At 41.5% G+C, this 21,764-nt stretch overlaps 2 protein-coding genes and 1 pseudogene across 3 annotated transcripts in view; 2 read left to right on the forward strand and 1 right to left on the reverse strand.

The window, feature by feature from the left end:
* P2RY14 (purinergic receptor P2Y14) overlaps positions 1-4,700 on the reverse strand; it is a 57,579-nt gene extending 52,879 nt beyond the window's left edge. Inside the window, exon 1 of one of the 2 annotated variants that reach the window (XM_036350498.1) lies at positions 4,564-4,700. The gene's annotated coding sequence lies outside the window, so the exon portion shown is untranslated. The remainder of the gene's footprint in view (positions 1-4,563) is intronic. The other variant, XM_036350501.1, reaches the window with a different exon arrangement.
* The window catches only part of MED12L (mediator complex subunit 12L), a 423,259-nt gene that overhangs the window by 242,340 nt on the left and 159,155 nt on the right, over positions 1-21,764 (forward strand). The gene's annotated exons all lie outside the window — the stretch shown is intronic.
* On the forward strand, positions 12,645-16,550 carry LOC118677560 (annotated as a pseudogene).

Raw genomic sequence — 21,764 nt, forward strand, 5'->3', positions numbered from 1 at the left:
AGGAGTGGATTTAGATAAAAAATAGTGAGGCAGGTTGCTCTTTCCATGACATATTTAGTGTGTTAAGATCCTTTGTTTTGCTATTCGCCCATAAAACATTTGTGGAGAAACTTCACTGTGCCATTTCCTTACTAGGCTGGGACACAGTTGGTTCTTTTGAGGGTTTAATAGTCTAGGTCTAGGTCTGCGTTATTTTTACTCATGTGGCCTCTCAAGTATTTACAATTTCTCATACCACTTTGACTAGACTAACAAACTGAACATGACTTGCAATATGGTAAATTTATGGTTTATGGAGGAAAATTAGTACATAACTAATCAGCAGACCAACACTCAGAAAGTCTTGGTATAATACCCAATGATTAGACAAAAAGTTTACATTATATATTAAGTTAAAAACTTCAAGTTAAAATAAATTATTTTAAGGAGATACTTATTCTTTTCTGAAAATAATTTGTACAGTCTGTTTTTTTGTGGGACAGGGAGCTGAAAAATGACTTTCCTAGGTGGCACTGGTGATGAGGACTGACTGCTTCAGTATTCAAACTCTTCATAGATTTAGTGATAGCAGGGATACTTAACCAGAGTCCTGGGTTTTATTTGCATCTCATACCATAGCCTTTCTCTTCCTTTTTTCACTTCTATAAAGGTGGTTCTTGCAGAGATATTTATAATAGGGAAAGAGGCAGTGAGATCCTTGTGCTGAAGCAGACAGGAATTTTCAGGGGACAGGAAAGAGAGAGTATTAAACACTACAGCTAACCCCAAAGACACTCAACTGATTCTAATATTGTTTTATATATTCCATTTTTGTCAGTACATGCGGAGTTCTCAGGGTTTGGTCAAGAATTTGTGTCAAATCAGTAAATAGTGGTTGACTTCTGATGAGAGTAGGATCCTTTTCAAATTTCTATAAAGAAAATAGAAATGTCACTTGTTAAGTTACAATATGCCCAGAGATTATGTTATAAGTGTCATTTCCTAGAGAAGAAAGAGTGAGGTGTAAAGCTCTGTCTTTGTGTATTAGAATGAAATCTTCATGAAATCTAGGTGCTGCGGCACACAGAGTATCCCTAGCATCCAGAATCATGGCCTCCATGTGGTGAGCAATCAGCATTTGCTGAAAGAATGTATGACTGAAATACCTCTAGAATAAGAATGATATTTCATTCATCCTCTGTAGTTGGATGGAAATGTTCCTTAGATAAAGCCCCTTGTGAGCTCACCTACCAACCTTTTACTTCAGGGCTGGACTCACTGGAAGGTCCTCTAAGCCAGTGGTGGTTGTGGTGGTGGGGGGGAATGTCTGGCCCACAGGCCTTATAAGACCTGCAAAATCATTTGGTCTGGCCCTGCCAAGACATTAGGGGTGAGTTAATTAAATGTTTGACCAATTATAGCAGGCTTTTATTTTTGTAATCATATATGAGCATTTATTCCAATACTGTCAGCAGTGTGGGAGAGCAGGCTAATTTTTAAGTTGATAATTGTGTCAGGCCCATGAATTATGTCATAAATATCTAAATGGCCCTAGACCAGTGGTTCTCAACCTTCCTAATGTCGCAACCCTTTAATACAGTTCCTCATGTTGTGGTGACCCCCAATTTCATTGTTACAAATTGAACATAATTAAAGCATAGTGATTAATCACAAAAACAATATGTAATTATATATGTGTTTTCTGATGGTCTTAGGTGACCCTTGTGAAAGGGTCATTTGACCCCCAAAGGGGTCGCAACCTACAGGTTGAGAACCGCTGCCCTAGACAGAAAAACCTCTTAGCAGAGATTCCGCACCCCTGCTCTAAGCAATAGGTGAGTCCTGCTTTCCAGTCAGGTATTTCCCTGCCACAATAAAAGAGAAGTTGGCACTTTTCAAGTCTGCCTGTGTAAACCATTCCTATAGTCCAATGACATGATAAAATAAGCATATGATCCTGGAACATTGAAAATCAGATTCTTCTTCCAAGTGACCACACCGATGTATATACAGTTGACCCTTGAACAACACAGGGATTAGGGGCACCAAATCCTGTGTAGTTGAAAATCCAGGTATATCTTTTGAACCCCCCAAAATTTAACTATTATATGCCTACTGTTGACTAGAAGCATTGCCATTAATATTAACGGTCAAGTAATGCATATTTTGTATGGATTATATACAGTATTCTTGAAACAAAGTAAGCTAAAGTAGAGGAAATTTTATTAAGAAAATCATAATGGGGTAGAACCAAGATGGTGGCATAGGTAAACACTGGTACTCGCTGCCTCCCACAACTACATCAAAATTACAACTAAAATGCAGAACAACTGTCACTCAGAACCACCTGAAATCTGGCTGAATGGAAGCCCTACAACTACAGAAGTAAAGAAAGTACATCGTGACTGGTAGGGAGTGGCGGAGTCATAGGATGGGCTGGTTCGACACCCACGTATGGTGTTTTTTTAATCAGGAGGGATATCTTGGTTGTAGAATCCTCCTTTGAGAAGCAAGGGGTTCCAGCCCCACATGAGACCCCCAGACCAGGGTTCCAGAGCTGAGAAGAGAAGTCCCCGTAACTTTGGGCTGTAAAAACCAGGGGGATTGTGGCTGAGAGACACAGAGGCTGCTGGAGACCCAGGCAATTCCTCTTAAAGAACTTACATGAACTTGCTCCCTCTGAGCACCAGAGCTGAGCAACAGCTTTGGGGGTTCCAGGGGTATATGTGGAGGAACTGGATTGTCTGGCATTGGGGAAGGAACTCGAGGTTGGCTTTCTCCCAGATGGGGGTGCTTGCAGGGCTCATTGTTCCTGAGTTGGGACCTCCTCTGTCATAGAGCTAGCAGCCATATTTGAGTTTTCATCAGCCTGACTCTCAGTGTTCGCTCTGTCCTGGTGATTCCCTGGAACCCTGCCCCTTCCAACTTGAATCCACACCCAAGCTCTTTTCAGTAGCTTTTCCATATGAATGGCCTGTCATGGCTCAGGCTTCAGACTTTGCTAAAATCTCTAAAATAAGCAGCAGCTGGTGTCAGTGTGCCCCATACCTACGAATAAGAAGCCCAAGACCTGGCACTAACTAGCCTTCCTTGCTTCACAGCTTGGCCTCACCTGGGCACTTCCAAGCCCAATACAAGTAGCAGTCATCTGGAGATTATTCAGTAGCTCCTGTTGGGTGGTCCCAGGCAGTGGTTGACTTTTTATCTCCTGGGGAAAATTTTTATTTTTTCTTCTAAATGTTCTTTCCTGGTGGACATCTTCAAACCATACCAGGTTACAACTCTACACATCCACAAGTGACATACGTAATGGGTAGAGTCAGTGACCTCCAAAGTCCCACTTAAGCAAGTCCTGCTTCATAATGATATCGTCTGCAAAGCAGCTCTTCCACTGTAGTTGTACCTCATCCTCACAGCCAAATGGCCTGGAGGTCAATTCCTTCCAGTGACACCAACAGCACTCATGGCTCAACTGCATTAAGACTATGCACACAGCCCACATAGGGGTGCACCTAGAATGCCCAGCTCAGGTGACTGGGGAGGCTGAGCCTCTGGGCCCTACTGGACACCTTGTACATATGGCTGCTCTACCAATTTCAGGAGACATAGCAGCTCTACCCAGTACATGCCAATGTTTGACCCAGGTTGCTGGCTTGAAGCCCAGTAGGGGGCATGCAAGCAGCAGCTGATCAATAATTCTCTCTCATCATTGATGTTTCCATCTCTCTCCCTCCTTTTCCCTTCCTCTCTGAAATCAATAAAAATATATTTTTAAAAAATATATTTCTGGACTAAATGGATTGCATGAGATTGGTTGAATATGCTGACAGTGTGGATATGTCCCATTTCCCCTGTGTACAATTTAAATTTATAATGTTTAAAGTATTTTAAATAATGGAGTTGACTAGTCATAGACCACAATAAGTAACATGAACTCAAATGTTTGCTATGCATAGGATAGATGTTTTTGTAGCTTATCATTCCTTTAAAAGGAAAATAAATATCTTATTAGATAATTAAAGGGTTAATTTATCCCAATAACAACAAAGATAAAAAGCTTTTTACCTGTATAAGTATATGTAGAAATAGCTACTAACTGTGTATCTTTGCACACTTGCAATTGCAGACAAAAATGGATTCATGAATATTATTGTAATAATTAACTATCACTTTTAGAGGCAATTTTGACATGCACTTACAAGTATTTGAAATGTTTGTACTGGGTGAATACCTTAAGCATGTTCTTTGCTATCTCCTCATCACAGATATATTGTTCTGGAAATAATAATCATCCCTGGTAAAATTTCCAATTTGGATCCCAGAATCAACATGAGCAAATGTATTACAATAAACACCAATTACAGTTCTCAAACAAAAAGCGAGAAAATGGGGACAGTCCAGTGTTACTTGGCATTGTTGCTGCCCAATTCTGACATCTCCTATTCCGTCCTCATGCAACATGCACACACACTCAGGTTCTCCCCGGAAGAGCTGTTTCCCACGCACACACACTCAGGTTTCCATGGAGTTACTCTTGCCCATGCACACACACTCAGGTTCTCCGTAGAGACGCTGTTTCCTTACCTGCCTCTAGAGCTTCCTCTGCAAGTGGACAGCTCTCATTTCAGATTGTCTCACTGTGGGCTCCCAATTAAGACTGTTACACACAGAGTTCTTGTCTTCAAGAGCAGATGAAAACCAGGAACTTGTCAGAAACCACGAGATAATAGGTTGAGTGTCACCGCTGACTTGGCCAATTATAGCTTACTCTCGGCTGGACATGGAAACAAAAAGGAAAGAGATGTTAGGGTTCCTGTGGTGTCAGGCAGCCTCTGTGCTAGTTTCTTCCCTCAGTGATCCAATTCCTTCCTGACATTTTCTACTACTTTTTTCACCTCTTCACATCATCTGGCAAATAAACTACCAGGCAGCCATTTAAATATGTTTTCTTTTTAAACTTTGCATTGCCAAATTCATGCGGTAGGAGATGGAGCACTGATGGTAAGAACTGAGGGAGGTGAGGTGTGGTTCTCTCAGAAACACCCTCCTAGAGGAAACCATCAACAGTCATACAACCTAGCATGTCCACAAATGGGTGGTTTTCGGGGTTACCTGAAAATGTGAAATTAGTGTTTGGGTAAAGAAACATTTTGACACCAGTGACCACATCTGTTAGATAAAAGGTGCTGCTGTTGTTTTTCTTCCACATTAATTTGAGCATTTCTGACAAAAAGATCATGAGTAGGACTTCAGATAGACTCATCATGTGTTAATTTTGCTAAATTTGTGCTGCTGATCTTATTGTTTTGAAGTGAGAAGCAGGACACCTTCACATTATTAGTTCCTTTCAAGTCCTGTGATAGAGCTGTGACGCCCTGCAGAGTGTGCCCTGTCTTTTCCATGGAATAATTGAATTTTGGCTTAAAAGGCCAAATCAGTGTGTGTGACTCAGAGCCAGATAAGAACCAGATAAGAAAGAAAGCAAACTGCTCTGAGAAGCTCTTCATGAGGTTCCTGTACTTCAGGTGTGTTCCCTCAGATTGTTCCTTTGCCAAATTCTGGGCTAACAGTGAACTTGTATAGTTCCCATTCAATTTAAAAACATAATATACACAATTACAGTTATAATAATCAGTAGTATTTATTCTCTGCTTATGAGATTGCCGCTGGTGTTCTAGATCCTTGTGTGTACCTTCTGTGGTAGGCGGTGTTCCGGACCCTGGAGGTGTAGGTGCGACTAAATCCAACCCAGTCTCTTCCCTTAGGAAGTGCATTTTCTTATGTTATGTTTCACATACAAACCTAATAGTCACTGTCGATCCATTGAACAGACTCAGCAGAGGCCCCGAGGGACCCATAGCTGATTTAGGGAGGTTCCCCACTTGGCTTTGCTGGAGGGCCCATATGGTCCACACTGCTGCTTTGACTAAAGGGGTTGGGAACACTAGTGTGCATTCTGAGGCTTGCTGGTTTCAGCTGCAGTGAGATCTGTCAGGTAGACAGATGGAAGAACAAGCATCAGGGCCTGGTTATTGCCAGGACACACTGCAGAGGCCTTCAGATGTAAACATTGCTGATTAAATGGAGGATTTGGCAGTGCCAGTTGCAGCTCTCAAGGCTTCGTGATTTATAGTAGGAGACTCTATTTATTCTGATGGTCTCAGAAACACCCAGTAGTCATCCCCACGCTCGCCGGGGCTTCTTGCCTTCTCCATGGGGCACTCCCTGCCTGCTACTGAGTATGGGGAGGGAGTTACCATTTCTTCACTGGAGCTGTTGTTTTCCACTTGGGAGTAGGACGGTGATGGTGAACCTTTTGAGCTCGGCGTGTCAGCATTTTGAAAAACCCTAACTTAACTCTGGTGCCGTGTCATATATAGAAATTTTTTGATATTTGCAACCATAGTAAAACAAAGATTTATATTTTTGATATTTATTTTATATATTTAAATGCCATTTAACAAAGAAAAATCAACCAAAAAAATGAGTTCATGTGACACCTCTGACACGCGTGTCAGAGGTTTGCCATCACGGGAGTAGGAGTTGCAAAATCCAGGCCAAGAGGATAGTCCTAAATAGGTGGTCACCTGATGGCAGGTGGTCCAGACAGGTGAGGTAGGCCTTGGGCAAGGCCTTCAGGGGATGAGGAATTGTGGAGAAATAGAGAGCACATGGCCCACTCGTGGATCGGCTGCCACTCAGCGAGAGCTTCTCAGCATCCAGTGTTCCCGCCTCTGTGGCCGATCCACATCCGAGTGTAATCAGAACCTGCATGCTGCATGGGTTTGGCCGTTGTAAATACTTTATATGCTTTAACTCATCAAGTTTGCACAACAACTGCATGACCTGGGTTGGTTTCACTACTATCTCCTCCCCCACATTTTTATTACTAGTTGAGGAAACTGAGGTGCAGAGATGTGAGGTTAGGCCCCCCAGCCCCTGGAGCTGGGATTCAGACCTTGGCCGAACAGTTCCTGGGGCAGTGCTCTGATTTTGCATGTTGGTCTCTAAATCAGAGAATTTTCAAATTCACGAACTCCCAAAGGTTTGTAGGCCAAAACAAAATCTGACCGAGCCCTGCATCTTGCCCCGGGGTCTCTGGATGGTCCCCTTGCCTTGTGCTCCCCTGTGGACTCTGGAGCAGTTCTCGGACTCTTTTAGGTCATTGTTTATGTGCCTGACTGGCCATCAGCATCACCTGGGAAGCTTTAAAAATGCACAAACACCCTACTTCAAATGAACTGAACCAGTCCTTGTGTTTTTGGCTCAGGAATCTATGTTTTCAAAAGTGTCTAGATAATTCAGAAATGTGGCCAGGTGTGAACACCCTGCCTTCCTGTTTTGGAACCTTTGATCTTATAACAAACACATGGAGGAACTTTTATCTTCTACGTAAATGCCCTACTGTCCAACTTGTTTTATTCAGCTCACTGCTACTGCCATAGCTTCAGATAGCCATGGACCCTTGCTGTAAGACAGAAACTTTGATGATTAGAGTATTAGCAGGGTAGTACGAATGAGAACAGAGGTTCATAGAGAGACCTAGAGAAAGTAAGGCTAGAGCAGCTACAGATTAGATGAGACCTGAGGAGGAAGGAAGAATATCAAAGGAAGAATATGCACCAAAAACAATGATGCCTGATTTCCTCTGAGGCATTTAGATTTACATTTCTGACTATCTTCTTTTATGGTTTTTGTCCCTACTTGATGTCAGTGAATGATATAAATTGGTTTTCACAATGTCTGCTGTTAATACCTCTTAGCAGAAAAGTCTCAGGGGCGGAATCTTCCTTTTTTTATGTACCTCACTCTGTCACCTGGATTTTGAGAACTGGTCCCTGCTATCCCACTCTGTGGGACATGGGTAGACTTACTTGTGAATGACTCACATATTTCAGTGCAGGATTTAAAATCTGCCTGCCATCCTTTCATACTTCCTCAGGGTTTATGCTGGGCATTTTGTGGATATGCTAAAATACGAAATTAGCTTGTACACATTTTTTCTCTATTTGAATTGGAAATAAGTATCTTATTAATGTTTGTAAAAAATATTTTACACTGTTTATTGGTATATTCATGTATTTTTAAAATTAGATGCTTCCTTTAACAACACAACTCAGCTTTATTGAACAATAAATAATAAAACAATGACAGTAATTCTAAAGTAACAAAAAGGAAAGAGCTGAAATAATCAATGTTTTCTTTTTTTCTGTGATGTTTTGATTTATGCTGAGTAGTTCTATGCTTCCTCAACTGCATCCTGTATTGTTTTGTGGAACCCTTGGACTAAAGCACGGTGGCATGTCAACATGATTCATCTTCCTGAAAAACGTCTACTACCCCTGATGTGACTGCCACCCAGCCCACCACACGTGCTCACAGACATGCATTTCCTTTCTCCAGAACTGCTTGCAGGCCAGACGCCTCCTTGTCAGGAATAAAGCTGGTTATATATAAATATCCCTTGTGTATTTGGACTACAAATAGAGTGAGTTTAGCACACGTAATCCCCAAATATGTCTGCTGTTGTTTCCAATCTGTTTCCGTCCAGCCTGTCATCAGCTGCCCTTACAGCAGCTCTTTTCCTTCCTGGTGTTCTGTGAATGGTTCGTTTTGTTCCTTACCCCCAATCATTTTTAAGTCAGTACCAAACCAACCGTATTGTCATTGCCTTGTTACAGATTTCCTCCTTTGTTTTATTGGACAGTAAGACACACAAGCGCACTTTGCTTTGCCCCCACGTGCTGTCTCAGACTTATCCATGTTAGCCCTGTACCTTGTTAGTTAGTTTTTCATGACTTTGTGATTATTTAATCAGCCCCTATGGATGGGCATTTTGATAGGTTTGAACATTTTCTTTTTCTTATTGAATTTATTGGGGTGACAATTATATAGGCTTCAGGTATACAATTTTATAATACATCATCTGTATATTGTATTTCAAAGAGTTTATTTTAACCCTAGGATCTATTTACCGAGTCATGCCATGAAAAAAAAGAACGTTTTAACAAAGGTTTTGCTGGCAAGTTATGTGTGTGTGTGTGTGTGTGTGTGTGTGTGTGTGTGCGCGCGCGCATAGCTGCAGGCAGGACCACTGGACATTGGGAAACATATTGGAATAATAAAAAAAAAACAAAACATAGAGGATTTTAATATGAGGCCCAATATAAACATTTTATGAAAGTACCGAGATACTTAAAGGAAGTGAGTTGGCCAGTTGCCCTCTAACAGGATCTGTGAAGGTGCTGGTATCCGAAGTGGTTCTCACTGTGTGGCTCTTTTATTTCTAGAATGGGTTGAAAGTCAATCTGGGAATAAAAGAATGGTGTGAACAAAGGCATGATGGGAGGAAAGTCAGCAGAGATAGGTGGTCGGTTGAATGTGGAGATCCCAGGTACCATGAGGGAGAGCTCCTAATTCAGTGTGTGGTTTTAGCTTGTAGTAAAATAATTGCAAGTGTGCTTTATAAGGTGCATTCTGGCAGGAACACATTGAATGCAGATGTGCCTTTGTGGACTAATTTGGTAGTGGAGGTGGTGGCAGGAATTATGTCATTAAAACATAATTAGTCACTATGTTGAAAAAAGATGCCTTTTTGTTTGCTTTTTGAGTTCTTGAGATGAGTGACAGGCACAGGAATTCATAGGCAATGTGGCCTTGTCTTTCCCTGAGAATTAGAATGGGGATACAAGTGTCGGTGCATTAGCTCCACCTTCTGGTGGATTGACAGAGTAACAGTTTATAAAATGAATTGATCTGCGCAGTATTTCAGTATTTTGTACGCAGCTTACAGAACCTCACTTTGGCATAGGCACTAACGTTGAGTCATGTGTTGAATACCTAACCCAATTAGTTGAAGTGTCCAAGCAGATTTCTGTGTTGCTACTATAAAATTTGGTTTAACCTTAAGAATCAAAAGGAATGAATTTCAGTTGATGTTATTGGCAAAGATTCGAAACTGAGAACTTTGTTATAAACGCAGAAACTTCAAAAAACTTCAGTGCACGTACTTCCTCTTCTCTGTGTGGATTTTTGGAAAGATGCTGAGGAAGCAGGAAAGGTGAAACACATCATTTCTCGTTATCTTCATCCTGCTTCTATCTATTCTCAAGACTGGCTTCATCCAACAGTCGCTTCTATGGAAGTGTCCCTGATACCTTGGGTGGTATTCGTATTCTTCCCACATGGACTGTGTTTACATTGTGCCCATCTAGAATGGGCAGTGGCTGTGCTTGATGGCTTACTGAGGTGTTCCCAGTGCCCACTACCGTAGCAGGCACTCAGAAATGTTTGTTTAGTGAGTATGTTACCAGTATATGGGAGAGGCAGATAGTATCCCCCAACTGTGTGCTCCTGTAGTTACAGATATGTGAAATGATGGAATTACTCTGAGAATAAGGACTGAATATTTTTAAATATAGTAGTGCTATCCCAGGGGCACTAAATTGTCTAATTGATGGTATCTGCCCTCTTCTGAGCTCCTTTTATACGTTTCTGAACCCCTGACTTGCATAATGATACAATTTAGGACAGGTAACGTAGAGGACAACACACTGCTTTATAAGACAGTTTTCTTATTTAGTGCTTTAACTGCCCAGCTTTTTAGTAAATCTTTAGAACAAGTTAGAAAAATGAGCCTTGAGAAATCACTGAAACTTGAGTTGGAATGAGACTTAAAAATGTAGAGCATTACTTCATTCTTATTAGATAAACTTTCTCAGAGTTGTTCTGCTAAACAGATGCTGCTTGTTCATGCTGCAGGGCTGTGTGGGAGGACGGTTTTATGGAGTAGAGACTTCAGGGAGCTTCACGGGGAGTCAGAGGAAGTGCTGGGGTGACCTCATGCAGTTGTATTTTTTTTTAAAACCCGAAGAGCAAGCCACACCTGAAAGTATGTAGAATCAGTCTTTGTCCAGCGAACTGATATTAGCTAAGCACACTTGGGTGTACTTCCGGAATATGTGAGGGTTGTCTGATTATGCTTGGCAACTGAATTTTCCTGGCAGCCTAATAAGTTCTTTGTGATTTTAAGCAATTAATACTGTAGAGAACTTGTGTATTTTTTTATGGTTAATTTTTAAGTCATAATTTTTATACCTGGGGTCTAGAATAGTGGCTGTTCATGTATCTTTTGTTAATAACATGAGTTCAGGGTTATTTTTATGTTGTTTTAAGATGACCAATTGGCATAATCAGAACAAAGGACCAACAAGGCCAGTTCCTGTTTTTAGTCCTTGAAGGGGCCATTTGGGGAACAGCTGTGCTGAATGAGGCCATGTGGTTACATGTGACTTAATCATGACAGGAAGGCTAAATTGGAACTCATATTCTCACATAGGGTGGGGCTTCATCAGCTTTTCAGGAGCACCTCTGACTTCCTAGAGGTGACATTTAATTAACCCCCTGTTGTAGGTGGCCCACACCAGTACTCCATGTGGCTCTGCCTCCTGACCAGCCTGTTTGTTTAGTTGTCTCCATGGAGTCCTGTGCCTTGGAAGGGTGAATACAGCCACCATCTGTAAAATCTGAAATCATACCAATCAGAAATTTGGTACTTAGTAGTTAATAATGTTAAGAATGAATCATGATGGTTTTGTTTTGGAGGAAAGAAAGACTTTAAATTAGAATTTAGATTAAGTCTTACTCCAGGAAGCAAAAGCAGACAAAAATATCCAATTTGGGTGGGTTGTGGCATTAAACAAAACTGTTAGCAACAAGCACTAACCTACATGCCCTAGGAAGCATCCATTAGAGATGTGAATTGAATAGCTGCTGATCCAGCATCCAGGGCGCACAGTTGTGTCAGGAAGCTGGATGGCAGAATCTTCCCAGTGAGGCTTCTCACTGGTGAAATGGCTCAATTCCTGGAGTTCTTTCTCCTTGTCTTAAGCTGCCTGTTAAATCCGAATGTAGACAGGAGCTTTCATTGTGTGCTGGAGCGTGGGGTCCTTCGTCCTGGTTTGCCCACACTGTCCCAGTTTACTGGTGGAGCCAGCTTAGGGGCACTTTCTCTCTCACATGTATCCAGGTTTTGATCATGAATTATGGAATGAAACGATGAAATATGCTTGATTGATTGGCCTAACTTAATGTCCTCCTAACTGTATTATCTTCCATGTTTATGAAGAAGTTATTGAGCCTTTGGTTAAAGCATTGGTTCTCAACCTTGGCTGCACATTAGAATCACCTGGGAATCTTTTTAAAATCCTGATTTCTGGGCCTCATCCTCCGGAAATTCTGTTTCTTTGTTACTAATGTTGTAGCCCCACCCCATAACAAAGAAACAGAATTTCCGGAGGATGAGGCCCAGAAATCAGGATTTTAAAAAGATTCCCAGGTGATTCTAATGTGCAGCCAAGGTTGAGAACCACTAGGTTAAGGACTTCTCTACCTCAAGCCCAGCCTTAGCTGTAGTATTGTGGCTTATTTGTGTTAATAGCATTTGGTAACATAAATAATTAGCAAGTCTTTTGGTAGTATTAGTGATACCTTCAGGGATGCATTGCCTTTCAATATGTAGCTGTGCTCTGGTGGGGCAGGGGCAGGCTAAAAGGGGTCAATGGGCTTAAAGGGAGACATATATAATACTTTCAACAGTACAGATTTAAAAGATGGAAATAATAAAATCAAGACTAGAAAGAAAAAAATCTGAACTCTGGAGCCACATGGCCCGAGTCCAGATCCCAGCAACAGTCTCTCTGAACTGCGTGGCCCTGGGAAAGGGATGTGGACTCTTCACCTCTGTCGTGAGGCTGGTGTTTCCCCAGGGGTTTGTCCGGATCCAGGTCGGGTGCTGATCACGGTGTTCGGTGTGTGGGGAGTACCCAGTACACATTAGAGAACAACCAGTCCGTGTTCAGTGTACTAGAAAAGAGTGTGCAAGGGCCTGGGAAAGAGCAGAAAAGTCAAGGCCTCAGGCAGTAGTTTTGTCAGTTTGAAATCATGGCAGTTGGTGTATTTTCTTCTCTCAGCCTGGCACACACCAAGAGGGGGTCCGTTCTGCCCTACTCTCAAATCCTTGCACATCCATGAGACCTCGCAGCCCAGCCCTGGATCTGAGCTCAGCCTGATGCAGGGCCAGGCAGGGCAGAGGCCTGGCTTGTCCGCCATTTCTGAGGGTAAATTGGCAGGGTTTGGTTAATGCGGATGAGGAAAAGAGAGTGCATAGAATGACTTGGGTTTCCAGTTCAGGTGCCTGGGTGGTGGTGATGCTGTTAACTAAGTTCCAGGGTAAGGAGCCCCCTTGGATAGGGTGGGGAAGAGAGTGATGCAATTCAGGCACAACAGCATGGACCCCTCGGCTTCCTAACCTGCCACCATCACTTCACTTCCTTGGCTAGTGTTCTTCAGATTTCTCATCTGTAAAATGGGAATAATAATAGGATACCTACTTCGTAGGATTGTTGTGGGGGCTAAAATGTTTAGGATAGTGACTGGTAGGCACTACATAAGATTTGATCATCATTATTGTCTTGCCTGTTTTTACCTCATAATTTTAGGGGTATGTGTGGGGCATGTATGGCAGTCTTTCAAATGGCATTTGCAGAGAACATATTAAACTTCAAAGCAGGTATCTAATGAAGCTTGGATATAGACTTTATAGAAATCACTTACTCTTTTAATAATCTTTTGTGATTATGGAGATGTGGGAATAAAATTTTTTGCTTTATTTATTAATTTTTTATTAATATTGTATCCCTCTGCAAATTTATTTAGGGCTTATTGTATGTAGAGGCTTGGGTTTCTGTAGTGCTTGAAACCTTGGGTGTGTCCTTTTCTCTGACTATGGATGGCTCAGGAACCAGCATCTGAGTTCTCAGTGTGCTAACCCCAGGGGCAGTTGTCATACCTGGAGTATTGTTTCCTCCCACTATGTGGTGGATGCCAGATGTTTGGGAAAGTCTAAGGCAGTCTTGCACAGGGAAGACTTGTCCTGTGCTTCTCAGAGAAGTAGCCCATTAAATGTTTCCATGGGTGAAAAACCTGATTATAAATATCTAAGCCCATCATTTAATTCTGTTTTTCTGTGCAAAATATATTTTTTTGCCTGGTCAAATATACATTGACCAATGTTTCTCAAGAACTGTTTCTCATTTTTTGAGAGCCATATTGCCAATGGTAATGACATAAGTGGCATTCACATAATTAAATAATAGAATGTAAGCATCTGAGTGCCGTTAATCAGCAAGTACTATTTTCTTATGGATCTGATATCAAATTACATATTACTTTATTATCCATTTCTCCCTTTCTATTTCTTCTTATGTTATGATTATCTTTATACTCAGATGCATATATATCTAGGCAGGCAGGCCTTGATTTTATAGTTCAGATATATATGTATTTAAGTTACCATGATTTGGTTAAATAATACCAGTCTCCCAGCAACATGGCTCAGATGTCAATTACCACAGTGCATTATCTGATTAATTCCATCAAGTACAAACTTCACTGCTAGCTCTCTAGTTCATAGTTCACCGTGTAAATGACACATGTGCCTCATAGTCAGTGACCAGTCACGTCACTTCCTTCACTGCTGGTTGGTGATTGGTCCCTGCACGCCTGTCTTTCTGAAAAGTGGTAACCCTGGAACTAGAATTCAAACCACTGGTAAAGAGATCTATAGAAGAAATAGCTCACCGGGAGTGTAGAGAAAGTGATGCTGGCAAGAACTTCATATTAAAGGAATTTTCTGAGATAAAGGATAAAATGTTGGAAGCTGTTTCAGAGTTAGTGAGGAGTGCGACAGTTCTACAAGACAAAGGAAAAGATGCCCACTCTGAATCCAGAGTTAAATACCAGCAAGACAAGCACTGTTCACACTGCTCTTAATAAGTTTTCTTTTTTACAAAGGATTAAAACGCTTCTCAATGTTTCCAATGCTATAAATTTGCTATTTTTCATTTATAGCCAGCAGTAAGAAAATTTTTAACATTTTGACAAAAATTTTAAAGTTATGGAACAATTGATTATTAAGATTGCTTTGCACAGTTTCTGCTTTGCAGTTATTTTTATGGTACATACTACTGTGCAAGCTGAGGTCTGAGTGCGTGTGTACGTGCACACTTGTGCCTGTATGTGTAGGTAGATTTTATCTGTGGCTTTATATCAGCATACTAAAAGTATGTTGATGCAGCTCAGAAAAGATGCTTTGGGCTTGATGGTGTTGTGAAGCACTGACCCAGATGACTCCAAGCTTAAATAGTACATAAATGTTCTGCCTGAGAGAACGGGACGTCCGGCTTGCGAGTGGGGATCTCCGTATCGTGCACTACTAACGAGCGATTTAAAAATGGGCAAGAAGATTTTTGTTCAGAAGTGTGCCCAGTGCCATACTGTGGAAAAGGGAGACAAGCACAAGACTGGGCCAAATCTCCATGGTCTCTCTGAATGAGACAGGTCAGGCCCCTGGATTTTCTTACACAGATGCCAACAAGAACAAAGGTATCACCTGGGGTGAGGCTACACTGATGGAGTATTTGGAGAATCCCAAGAAGTACATTCCTGGAACAAAAATGATCTTCGCTGGCATTAAGAAGAGTGCAGAAAGGGCAGACTTGATAGCTTATTTCAAAAAAGCTACTAATGAGTAATAGTTGGCCACTGCCTTATTTATTACAAATGTCTCATGACTTTTTTTATGTGTACCATATTTAAATCAATCTCATACACCAGAATTCAGATCATGAATGGCTAATAGAAGCATTTCTTTCGGGCAGTCCTGATTTAAATAAGATTGGCTTGAGGTTTAATGAATATGGTCAGCTTTCTGAGCTTTGATGATAATTTTGGTTCAGCAAGTGCTGTCACTGTCCTCCCTTCTAACAATATGGTGGGACTTGATTCCTAATGTTCAACTTTTCACAGAGGTGGCGAGTGCCATCTCAAAACCTGTAGGAGATTGGCTTACATTTAGATTTATATGACTGGTTGTGTTAATATGTTTAAATTCTGAGGAAACCCCTTCACTGTCTCTTAGACCTGCAAGACTAGCTTGTGTTTCAAGTTGTGTTCATTAGCCTGTTAAAAGGAAGGGCTGCAGATAAGCTGGCAGTGACCATTTTATCTCTTTGGTCCCAACTATGCCAATTTAATAAAATTCCCTGTATCTAAACTGTTGCCTTTTACTGAATGAAAGTCATTTTAGTGTGGTTTCTGTATAATATCAAATAAAGAGTATTTAACACTTCTAAAAAAATAAATAAATGTTCTGCCTGATATCCATCTCCTTATACATTTATCTATTCTTTCATTGTGTGGTATTTCTCTAGCTGCATAAAATAACTAAAATTTGAAGACGCGTGATATAGCTCAGGTTTTTTGAAAAATAAATATAGATATTAATTGGTAATTGATAGATGGCTTCAATATTATTGAAGATATTTGGTGTAGGCTAGTAGTAATAATATTAAGCACAGGAAGTGATTTTTAAGACTATTTAAAATAGTTACTAGGTTAAGGGCTGAGTTACACTTGTACTGAATCCGCCAGCCCTGGTTGTACATTCTCTGTGCTGGTCTGCATGTTTTGTTTTGTTTTGTTTTTTATAATATATTTTTATTGATTTCAGAGAGGAAGGGAGAGAGAGAAAGATATAAAAACATCAATTATGAGAGACAATCATTGATTGGTTGCCTCCGACATGCCCCCCTACTGGGGATTGAGCCCGCAACCGAGGCATGTGCCCTTGACCAGATCCAAAGCTGGGACCCTTCAGTCCGCTGGCTGACGCTCTATCCACTGAGCCAAACCAGCTAGGGCTGGTCTGTGTATTTGTATATGTGAATGTGTCAGAGCTGGGAAGTTTTGTTTCTAATGTTTAAATCCAGACTTAGACTTGGAGGCTCTGAAAAATCTGGTGACCTAAACCCTATTCCTAAGCTATGCTGATTTAATCAGACACGTGGCTCATTTCTGAGAGTTGAGGCTGTGGAGGCTGCCCAGACTGCCACCAGTGGATATTCTCTGGCATTATTCGAAGAGGAATTGGCCACTTTACTTTTATTAAAGAATGTTTGCCTATGAAGGAATTTACATATCTGTGGTTTCCAAATGACAAAAAAGGATATGTGGTCTAAAAGCCACAATACACAATTTTTATCATTTAAATGATTTCTTACCTCATTATTGTGGTTTATATAGACCTTAAAAATATCCAAAACAAAAGTTGGCATTTGAATCCCATGAGTTGCTTGATAAATAAAACTTTCAATACAGTCTTATTTCCTCCTCTTCAACACTAATAAATGGTTTTGTATACTTTTCAATCCATAGATAAATTATATTTAATTTATATTTTCATGTGTATAAATTAGGAAAGAGCAGTCAATATTTGTATCATTTTCTCCCATTAAATTCATGTGTATGGAAGCTTTTTTAGCTTTTGTTGTGTTTTTCTTTATATTTGTAAGATAACTTTCTGTAGGTCTTAATTATTCTTTTCAAACATTTGCATCTTATGTTTTTCTAAGCAGCTCCAGGACTGTTTGCGTGTGTGTGTGTGTGTGTGTGTACACATTAGCACTAAAGATGGCTGAAGAAAGATAAGGGGAAGGGCTTGGAGCCTTTTTCTTCTGCTCTTTCATGAATTTTACCACTAGATGTTGGTAGCGAACTAGGGAGTTATCTAATCTAATAAAAGAGAAACATGCAAATTTACCGTACCTTCACTACTCCCCCAAGCCACACCCATCAGCCAATCAGAGCGACTATATGCAAATAAACCAACCAAGATGGCGTCCAGCAGCCACGGAGCTGATGCAAGCAGGAGGCTTGGTTGCCCTGGTGATGGAGGAAGCCAAGCTTTCCACCTGCCCTGGCCGGCTGTGGCCTCCACTAAAGGCAACAAAGTTTCAATTACAGAAGATAAATAAATCCCAGATACCTGCTTCCAGCCAGCCTCCACTGGGAGCTTGGGTGGCTGGGGGCTGTGGCCAGCCTGCAAACAGCCATCAGCCCCTCACCCAGGCTGGCCAGGCACCCCAGCAGGACCCCCCTCCCTGAAGGGGGTGTGGCCAACCTGAAAACAGCCCTCAGCCCCTCACCCAGGCTGGCAGGCAATCCAGCAGGGACCCCCCCCACCCTGAAGCGGGTATAGCCAGTCTGAAAATGGCCCTCAAGCCCTTCACCCAGGCTGGCCAGGCACTCCAGTGGGACCTCCACCCTGATCCGGGACACCCTTCAGGGCAAACCAGCCAGCCCCCACCCATGCACCAGGCATATAATTAAAGGGTAATATGCAAATTGACCCTAACAGCAGAACGACTGGGAATGACTGGTCACTGTGACACACACTGACCACCAGCGGGCAGACACTCAATGCAGGAGCTGCCCCCTGGTGTTCAGTGCACTCCCACAGGGGGAGCTCTGCTCAGCCACAAGCCAGGCTGACGGCTGCCAGCACAGAAATGGTGGGAGCCTCTCCCGCCTCCTCAGCAGCGCTAAGGATGTCCGACTGCAGCTTAGGCCTAGTCCCCGCTGGCAAGTGGACATTCCTCCAAGGGCTCCTGGGCTGCCAGAGGGGTGTCTGACTGCCAGCTTAGGCCCAATCCCCCCAGGGAGCGGGCCTAAGCCAGCAGGTGGACATCCCCCAAGGGGTCCCAGACTGCGAGAGGGCACAGGCCGGGCTAAGGGACCCCCCTGAGTGCACAAATTTTTGTGCACCGGGCCTCCAGTGTTAAATAAGTCTGCATCTATGAAATGCTTGCATTCCGTTGAAATGTGAAAATGTTTGACCTTAAGAAATATTTACTTTTAGAATTCACTTAGGGATATCAAAGATTATTTTAAGTATCATGTTGAGCACAGTGTATTTTTTTTTTACATGGTAAACGCCTAATAAGTATTTATTAACTGTCTTCTTGTATTTATTCTGGGAAAAATATTTATAAAATTTAAGGGACCCCAAAGTTTATTTTGTCTTTGTTTTCTTAATTTTTTGCCCCTAACATATCACATTTCTTTATTTTTTCCTGGTATATCACATTTCCCCACGGCTATCATAAAATTTCTTTATGTTTAGGCTGTAGACTCTTGTGCACACATGTGTGCACCTGCACACACACAATTTTGCTTTAGCTGTTTAATCTAAGTTTGTGAATTTTCCTAGTTAGCATTCCCTTAAAGTTGTGGTTGAGGAAAACTACTGGTGTACTGTTTGGAAATGAGAATAGAATGGTGTGAATAGGATAATGAATACAGAGAGTAAGACATACACCAAAATATTTTCTACATATCAGTTTCATTGAATGTGAGTTTTAGAAAGAACAGAAACATTTTCTTTTTTGAAGTTGACTGAATATGTTTCTCAAGGGCATAAAGGAAGAACAACTATGTTATTTATTACTTTTTGAGAGGATCCTGAAATACTGAATATTATTCAAAAACTCCATGTAAGAAATCTTAGATTTCTGGTTATTTCCAAATTAGCAATTGATTTAAAAATTTTCAGTACTAATGTATTTTGTACTAGCTTCTAACATGAGCAAATATTTAATATTTCTATTGATAATGTTTTACTCATGTAAATAATTTATTCTTGGTTGACCAGGATAAATAACTTTTGTGACCAGAGTATGGGCCTTGATGTGAAACATAAGCAGTATGAATTTGATGGTTTTTGTAACACAATTTATTTTTAATGGAGATAGTATTATAAGATGTCCCATTAATAGAATAATGTAATCCTATATAGTAAAACTTTAATATGCAAATTGACCAAACAGCAGAAGGACCAGCGGAACAACCAGTTGCTATGACGCACACTGACCACCAGGGGGCAGACGCTCAATGCAGGAGCTGCCCCTGGTCTGGGGCAGCTCCTGCATTGAGCGTCTGCCTTCCCCCCCTCCCCCTGAAGAGGGAGGCGACTGATGGCATTGATGGGGGGAGGAGGACAGGGCTGGCCACAGCAGTGATGGGGGGGCAGAGGGGGGCGGAGCGGCTCCAGGCCACCAGCCAAGGCAGGTGCCAGTGGGGCCTGCTGGTCGCCCCACAGATGGGCCTGATGGCAAGCCAGGCCTAGGGACCCTACCCTATATATTGGGAACAGTCTCTTAGATTTAAAAATTAAAACCTGGCAAAGCTACTCTAACACTGAAAAAACAGGATGATTCAGCGATGACATGCTTGAACTCTGGTTTGCAGATTCTGACACTTTATAACTGTGTGACAAAGCCAATTAACTTCTCTCTGCTTCAGTTTTTCCACCCATAAGATGGGGAAAATGGTACTACTGCCTCAGAAGGATGTTATGTACTACTTTTTATAATCAGGGCAAAAAAATGTGGCTCCCCATACAACAGCAAGATGCCTTCCACCTGTATGAAAAAAAAGTATGGTCACTGGTGCATGCAGCATCCTGGATTGTGAGAGGGATGTCCGACTACTGATTAAGGCCTGACATCCCCTGAAGGGTCCCAGATTGCCAAAGGACGCAGGCCAGGCTGAGGGACCCCCCCCCCCCCGCCTTTCCTGGGGAAGAATTTCGTGCACCGGGCCTCTGGTTTCAGAGAATAAAATCAGTATAACATTAACTGTGCCCACTATACAGTGTTCCAGTTATAGAATCATTAAAATACAATTGAAATATTTTAAAGACCTCAGAGTTGAGGTCTGGGGTAGAGATGTGTTTGGTAAATTCCATAGTGCTAAATGGAGCCCTTTGATGCTATTAAAGAGGGTAGAGTCTTAATTATGGGGTTCTAAGTGATCATGCATTTGTATGTCATATATACACACATACATACTCACATAGTGAAGAGGGTAATACCATTTTTGAGGTATTTGACTGGGACCTGTGATGTAGTGGAAAGAAACAGGGAATGGAGGGATAGGATGTTATGCTCAGGGTATTTTTCCAGCCTCAATACTGCTCCCTTCACTTCTTCACTTTATATAGGTTACCTGCCATTCATCCTCAGTAATATGGGGAAGGCTGAGAAAATAATTAGCCTTTCAAACTTTTTTTCACATTAGCTGGTGTAGAGCATGGCAGTCTTAACCTAGCTAGTGGCACACAATTGGGGGAGGGAAGTGGCTATTCAAATAACCAACTGAGGTGAATATATTCGCATATTGAAGTGCCCCTGGAATTCATGGAATTAGAATCTTGATGGAGAGATGGATACTTGGATAGAGATTCTCAGATAATTCTTTTAACTCCTTCACTACCAATCCCTTTGCCAAACCTGACTCACCTTCTGGACAATTAGCAGTCCCCGAATTCTGTTCTTGTACCTTCTGAGGGTTGTCATTGTTCAGCCAAGTTATTCTTGTTCCCTCTTTTGCGCACCTTAGGTTTTGTTTTTTTATAATTTTGCAGATAGTTTAAAAGAGTTTAAATAAAGTATTGTTCTTTCATATACGGGTGTGTGTTTTATCTCTGTTCACTATAATGTCCTCTTTTGTCAGCAAATGTGCCGTCACTACCCCGCCTCCCTTCATGCTTCCCCAGCTCCTCCTCAGCTTTAGCAACAAATCAGGCACTTGAGCAATACTCGAGCAGCTGGACGCTTTGGAGTGAAGGCTCAAGGATTTTTCTTAAGGGGAAAATATTGTAAGATTTAGAGGGTTGTTTATACTTTTTGTGCTTGATTTATTGAACTCTATTTTTCAACCAAAGGTTATCTTTTTAAATGAATGATATCATTATTAAAGCTTAAAAAGAAGAGTATTTCACTAATAATTTTCTAAAAATTGGCTTTTGATAAACTACATATACTCAATTATCAGCCAAGCTTCCATATTCTCTTCTCTACCCTCAGCACAAGTATTTAAATGCAGAA

Source organism: Myotis myotis, unplaced genomic scaffold, assembly GCF_014108235.1.
Source record: "Myotis myotis isolate mMyoMyo1 unplaced genomic scaffold, mMyoMyo1.p scaffold_m19_p_2, whole genome shotgun sequence".
In the NCBI taxonomy this organism is placed as follows: Eukaryota; Metazoa; Chordata; class Mammalia; order Chiroptera; family Vespertilionidae; genus Myotis; species Myotis myotis.